The following is a 7,873-nucleotide window of genomic DNA, read 5'->3' on the forward strand; positions in this document are numbered from 1 at the left end:
ACAAGACAGCTGTAATTATTCTGTGAATTAATGAAAGAAATCTAGAGAGAATAATGAGTAAGTTATCTCCTTTTTCTCCTAAGATTGCAGCCCTTTTGTAGCTGCATAAAATTTTAACTTAAATATGGTGGTTCATAGCTAACCTTGGAATACCTGGATACAAAATGTTTTTTAAGTACTGTAAATGCAATGTATGCTCAAACAGAAAAACGGGGAAATGGAAACATTATAGTGCTGATATTTTTATCTTCATCACTTCATGGAAGGGCAAATCTTAATTGGCAATTTATTAAAAAGTTAAAAAAAAAAAGAAATTAGGGATTTCCTATCTAAGGATTTCTGGGGGCTTGAATGCAAGTGTTGTAATGCCTGAAAATAGATTATTACTACACGCTTACTAGAGAATCTTTATGCTGAGAGAGAAGGAAAAATTATGGCAGGTCAGAAGACTGTGAAACATGTGCCCTCTCTTCTCCTACCCTCCCTTTAATTATTGACAGCCTGTCACTTAGATGCCATGGTATGATGAATAATAAAACAAGATCCAAGCTGCATTTCTCTCCAGGTTTTCTTCTTCCAAGCCAAATACTGCCATCTTCAGGCAGATTATATTTCATGGTTACAAATTCGAGGGTTTATTAGCTACTGAGGGGGTCATCACCTCAAACAAACAAAAATCCGGTTATTTATCAGATCTTTCAGACTGATACCTTATATGACATAAATAAGGGAATCTCCAAATTTTGCCTTCTATCTTTGGGAATAATGTTACTACTACCTAAACACACCAAAATGTTATTTTGGGCAAAACACGAATGAAACCAGTCAATTATTTCTCTTGTTGTAATGAGAGATAGACATTACGATTACAGCCATACAAGAGACCCTGACTGCTAAGCACTTCCAGGTTTACATACTGTGCATTGTCAATAGGCAGGCAGGTCATTGTGGAAGCAAAATCTAAACTGTTGCAATTCAATGGGTTGAAGTTATGTGTCATATTTATACTTTTTTCCTTCCAGCAAAGTAGAACTGTAAGGTGACATTTGAACATCAGATGATTATATCTGCAGAACAAATAAGAAAAGGAAAACTACCCCTGCAAACAGATAATTCACAGTATATACTACCCAAATATTCATCAGAGTAGTGATATAATCTTCCTTTTCCTCTTGATATGCCCTGAAATTGAGATTTAGTCATGAGAATCCCAGCCCCCATTCAGCCATGAGAATCCCATGAAGAATTAAATAATACAGTGGTTGCAATGAGGACTATGACTTGTAAGGTATAAGTAAGTAAGCAATAAGTTACGTTTCATTTAAACACTGCTGATTTTGGCCAAGGCAGAGCAAATTTTCTTCACAGTGGCCAGTATGGGACTGTGCTTGGGATTTGTGCTCAATGCAGAGCTGATAATACAAAGATGCATTAGTTGTTGCTCAGCAGGGATTGCACAGTCAGGGCCCTTTCTGCTTTTCACACTGCCATGCTGGCAAAGTGGCTGGGGGTGTGTGGGTGGTTGGGAGGGGACACAGCCAGGACAGGTGACCCCAAACTGACCAAAAGAATATTCCAGACCTTGTGACATCAGGCTCAGTGTATAAAATGGGGAAGGAGGAGGAAGAAGGGGATGTTTGGACTGATGGTGTTTGTCCTCTCAAGTCACCCTTAGTGTGATGGGCTGTGCTCTGCTGGAAATGGCTGAACATCGGCTCAGCAATGGGAAGCAGGGGATTCATTCCTTGGTTTTCATTGCTTGGGTGTGTGGCTTTTGCTTTCCCAATTAAACTGCCTGCATGTCAACCCATGAGCTTTGTAGCTCTGCCCCTTTCTGACTCTCCCCTGATCCTGTCGGTGGGGCAGTGAGGAACTGTCTCCATGGGGTTGGGCTGCTGGTGGGGTTAAACCATGACAAACACTAAAACATATTTTTAAAAATTTCTTATTAGAGTACAAAATCAGGTACTTTATTTAAAAAATTAATTTTTTCATAATGGGAACTACTGTTGCTATCTTACTGTACTGGCAGGATACGGTGTTTGATAATATATAAATACTGTACTTAGTGCAAACACAACAGAACACCAGCCAAAAAACCAAATCAAGAACATCCAGATCCTGACTGCCATTTTCAAATACATATGCAAGTCAGTTAAAAGTAGGTAGACTTTACATTCCTTACTTAATATCCTATAAAGGAAAAGGATATTAAATCAGAATTTGACTAGACTGAAATTCTAGATTATGTCCTTACAGATTCCATGATGTTTCAATTTTCGCTTATGCTATGTCTAAAATTGTAATCTGTTACTGGGTGTGAGCTCTGTTTTCAGAGAAGGCCTTACCTCATCTCTATGCTAGAAAGTTCTTCTGTATTTTCATATGCAGCCTTGGTGTTGAGGGAACTTATCCTTTAAAGGATTCTTCAAGTCCTCCAAAGAATCAGTTTCTTCCAGAAGAGTATCTTTAGAAGTTTTATTATGTAACTCATCAAACATATAATGACTTCAGAAATCTTGCCAGCTTTTCCACCGAATCCTCAAAAAATACAAACCTCCAACACTGCACATACTAAGAGTCCCTATTATGTTTTCAGGATAATGGCCATAAGGCATTAGTCCCCTCAAATTGTTTTATCTCTGGGCTTACTGTAACAGGTAACCTATCTTACTGGTTTTCAAATGCGTATTTGAAAGCAGAGTCTGAAGGAAGCTGTCTGCTCTGTCCTTTTTATCTTTCCTCCCTTCCCTTTTTCCTCACTCCTGTGTCTGAAGTTCCTTATCACTGCTCATCCAGTGCAGCACAGTGGACACTCTGTCTCTCCTTATTGTTGTGAGAAACTACATATTCTTCTCTGTGCCAGATTCAGCCAGGAGGAAGGCTACTTTCTCCCCTCCAGTACTCTGCCTGTGCAGAAGTGAGAATAATCCAGGGAGTGGGTCTTTTAATAATAATAATAATAATCCAGTCTTTTATCTTACAAGATCTACTCTTCACCAACAATACCTTACTGTTCCATAGTGGTGCCACTTTTGAGCTTGCTAAAAATTGTAGGTCTTCAGGAATGGAGAACTGAGGAACCTCCATTCATACCCATGTAGACCAAGGGCACTGTCCAGGTGCAACCCCAGCCAGCAGCTGAAGCCCACACAGCCCCCTCACTCACTGCTCCCTGTGGGATGGAGGAGAGAATCAGATGGGTAATGCTGAGAAAACCCCTGGGTAGAGATCAAAATGGTTTAATAGGTAATTGTGTAAGAAAAGCAAAACAAAGAATTTATTCCCGTCCTATGGGCAGGCAGGTGTTCAGCCATTCCCAGGAAAGCAAGGCTCCATCACATAATGGTGACTTGAGAGGAAAATGCCACCCCTCTGAATGTCCCTCTTCCCTCCACTTCACTGCTGTATCCCTGGTCTGCAGTATCCTGTCCCTGCTGAGTCCCCTCCCAATTTCTTCCTTGTTCACTGGTAGGATGGAGAGAGAAGCAGAAAAAGCCTTTGTATCTCTGGAAACCCTTCTCAGCAAAACCCAAAATATCCATGTACTGTTTCAGTCACCAATAAAAACATAGCCCCTTACAAACTACTGTGAAGAAATTTAAGTATATTCCAGCTAAAACCAGCACGAATAGTGAAACAACTAGGATTTTACAAAAGAACATGAAATCTGTATCTACAGCCAAGATGGAAATTCTGCTATTTCCTTCCATCTATTTCATAATGACATTCCTAACACATCACTCAAAGCTACTGATGGTAAGCAAGCAAAGCTATGTAAAGGGAATAAACATACCAAATCACATAGTGTTATAAGTTCATAACTCAATGAAACTAATTCTACTTTAAACTTACTTATTTAAGTTAAATAACTACTATCTCCCAACACTGGCAATATGGCCAAAGATTATAGACCCAGTTTTCTAAAGATCAGTCCTGAAATGATGAACATGCTCTTAACAGGTATCAGGACTAGATACAACATGGTAACTTAAAAATTTCGTGTGTTCCCTGACAGCTCAAACTTAAATATCATACTTACCTTGGGTCACCAGTCCTTGTGGCCTATTTAAATATGCAGAGATAACAATGAAAAGTATAATAATCTATTGCTATGTGTGTAATAAACCCTTACTATCATAATTATAGGGGATTTTACTGCTTAATTCCAAGATTAAATTGTAGTAGCTTTCAGGCATTTCACATTACTGGTTTTATGACTTCTAATTTCATGAAATACAAGTATTGCTAATGAAGAAATGAACTGTTAGTTACATCTGCCTTCTGACATTATGTAGTGAAGATTTCACAGCTGATATTTGGTCGTGTAATATTCCATTATGCTTTTATTCTACAACAGGTGGTTACTATGCTTGCTTTTCATGAAGCAACAGTGACACTCAGTGTTAAAACCCTTGCATAGACCAGAAGCACCCTCTGCTCCCCTTCATCATTCATTTAAATCTCATTTAAATTACCATAGTAATTTTTGTTTGGCTCTTGCAGGCTATTAGAAAAAAAAAAAGTCTACTATAATGAAAAATTGGATAAACTCTCCCTCTATGTTTGTATCTAAAACATTATGCCTAGATTATTAAAATAACAAAACCCAAAGCTTTGTTATGGTACTTACATAATTCTCTTTTTGAATGAGATCTTGATTAGACTGGATTGCAAGGTTCAGAAATTGAAGCAGGTGGTGTTTTGGGAGAAGTATGTTTCAACTTCAAATGGAAGACTGAAACAATAGAAAGAATTTCTCCTTCTGCCTACAGCTACTGCAAATCTTTGGGGAACTTTGAAGAACTTCTTGAAACAGATAGACATAAATGTGTAGGTTTAGGTAATAAAGACATTTGTGAACAACTGGGACATGGTGAAGTTTGTCTCTGGTCACAGCTGGTAAAGCCCTGTCCTGCCCTGCCTGGTGCCCTGACCCCCATAGCACTCTGACAGCATAATTGCCTTGGAACTTGCCTACTACAGCGATAAAAATTTTATACATGCAGCAACTTCAGAAATACTGTAACTTCTGATACACATTATGTCTGCTATTGATGACCCAGCTGTACAAAGTAATTCTGAGGTACCAGTGGCATAAAAATCTCCAGTTATAACCAGGTGACCATCAGGGCGAGGAGAGAAAGGCTGTGGTCTGGACTTCTGCAAAGCCATCTCCTCAGAAAATCTGGCAGCCCATGCCTTGGACAGGAGCACTCTTGGCTGGGCTAGGAACTGTTTGGTTGCCGGGCCCAGAGAATGGTGCTGAATGGTGCTGGGTCCGGCTGGCCTCTGGTCACTGGTGGTGTCCCCAGGATCAGTGCTGGGCCCAGTTCTGTGTAACATCCTCACTCATGATCTGAACCAGGGGATTGAATTTACCATTAGCAAATTCATGGACAACACCAATTTGGGTGGGTGTGTTGGTCTGCTACAAGGCAGGATGTCTCTGCAGAGGGATCTGGAAAGTTGGATTGATGGGTCAAGGCCAGTGGTCTGAGATTCAACAAGACCACGAAAACCACTGCATTGTTGCAGGCTGCAGCAGAGCTGCCTGTTTGTAAAGCATCTGGGGGTGCTAGTTGACAGCAGCTGAACATGAGCCAGCGGTGCCCAGGTGGCCAAAAAGGCCAAGAGCACCTGGCCTGTGTCAGCAACAGAGGGGCAGCAGGGACAGGGCAGTGACCGTACCCCTGTGCTGGGCACTGGTGAGACCACAGCTCGAGCATTGTGTCCACCTCTGGGTCCCTCAATTCAAGGAAGGACATTGAGGGGCTGGAGCATGTCCAGAGGAGGGAAAAAAGCTGCCAAAGGGTCTGGAGCACAAGTCTGATGACAAGCAGGTGAAGAATCTGGGTGCGTTTAGCCTGGAAAAAAAGGAGGCCTGGCGGGGGGGTACCTTATTGCTCCCTGCAACTCATGGACCTGAGGCTGTAGCAGGTGGGGTCTCTTCTCCCAGGGAACCACTTACAGGACAAGACCATGCAGTCTTTAGCTGCTTCAGGGGGGATTTAGATTGGACACTAGGAAGAATTCCTTCACAGAAAGGGTGATCAGACCTTGGAATGACTTGTCCAGGGAGGTGGTGGATTCACTATTCCTGGAGGTGTATAAGGGAAAGCTGGGTGTAGTACTTAGTGCCATGGGCTAGTTTATATGGTGGTGTTTGGTAAAAAGTTGGATTTGATGATCTCAGAGGTCTTTTCCGAACTAATGGATTCTCTGATTGCGCAATCTACTTGAAGGTAAAATAATCATACCAAATATACTAACAACAAACACACTTGTAGTTTAACCTTAGCTGGCAACTAAGAAAAACACAGCTGCTTAGTCCTGCTCACTCCCCCACCCTAGTGGGACAAAACTGGAAGTGTAAAACTGAGAAACAAACTCATGGGCTGAGGTAACTAACAGCAGTTTAATAGGTTAGAAATAGTAATAGTAGAAATAATAATGAATTGCAAGGTGAAATGAAGACAAAACAAGGAGAGACAAAATAAAACTCCAGAAAAACAAGTGATTAAAATGAAAGAAAGAACAGCTGCAGTTATACCATACCAGTTGTTTTAGCACTCAGTGTAGTGCATGAAGGGGCAGATTTCACTGAATGTGCTACAATGAATTTGTAACTGTTGCTGCTGTTTAGCTATTAATTGACAGGCTACTGTGCTTGCCATGGGGCTCCCTTTCCTGTCTGCCTGTTGGAACCCAGTGCTTGTTAGTGGCTGCTCTGATTTTGCTGCTGGCTGCACTGGTGGTCACCTTGGCATTTTGTGCCTGGAACACTTTGGAGACAGCCATGTCAACGTGCCTGGGCTGGAGGGTGCCCAGGGCAATCTGTGCTCCTGTGCTGTCACACTGGACAGGCTGGAACTCCAATGTGAACTTGACTATAAGCGACTGTGACCTGGGGAGGAGTCCACTGTAGAGCACAGAACCACTGACAGCCCATGGAGGATCCCATGCTGGGGCAGGTGGATGTCCAAAGGCACATGTGATCCCATCAGAATCTTGTTCTGGAGCAGGCTCCTGCCATGAGCCCTGGACCCCTGGAAGGGCTCCACTCTGGAGCAGTTCTTGAAGTACCGCAGCCTGTGTGGGAAGGACACACATTGGAGAAGTTAAAGGCGGCCAGCATTTATTGAGTTCAGGTTGGTTTGAAGATTTGACTTGGACTTTCATTTTCTTTTAATGTTGTTTTTATTTTTCCTTACTGAAATAAAATTTAGCAGTCTGTGGGAGGAGGGAGTGTGTGAGCCACCACTGGCAGACAGCTGGGACAGGCACAAACCAAAGGCTAAGGCACAAAGAGTGAATTTATGTCCATTATCATGCTAACTGGAGGAGACCTAAAGCAACACCTGGGCTACACAAGTGGAGAGCAGGCACTGTTAAACTCAGTCCATATACCAGGATGACAGGTCTGCTGTTCACACAGTCTTACCAAGAGCTACTCCCAGCTGTCTTCTGCTTTTCAACCCATTCTCCCAACAGAGCAGAAAAGGCCTCGCCAATTTTTTTTTTTTGCAAAGATTTGCTGTGGTTTATATTGATGAAACTCTCTGAAGTATAAATCCAAACAAAATATTCTATTGCTCTGCTTTTATCCAAAGGTATATTTAGTACCTTTCTCATAGGAAACAATTTTACATAGCTGCTGAAGACTAATAATAGAGGTAACAAACAAAAATAATAGCAGCATGGGTATTTTAATCCTAGCATAACTCGTCCCTGGGCAAAAGGCCAAAACATGCACTACACAATATATAATACTGTGCATTTCTTTTCCTGCCCTTTGTTATTTAATATTAGTACTGAGCCATATATACTCTAGCTATAACTTGCCTTCTCCTTCCCCAGACACCTTTTACTA

This window comes from Ammospiza caudacuta, chromosome Z (genome assembly GCF_027887145.1).
Source record: "Ammospiza caudacuta isolate bAmmCau1 chromosome Z, bAmmCau1.pri, whole genome shotgun sequence".
NCBI lineage: Eukaryota > Metazoa > Chordata > Aves > Passeriformes > Passerellidae > Ammospiza > Ammospiza caudacuta.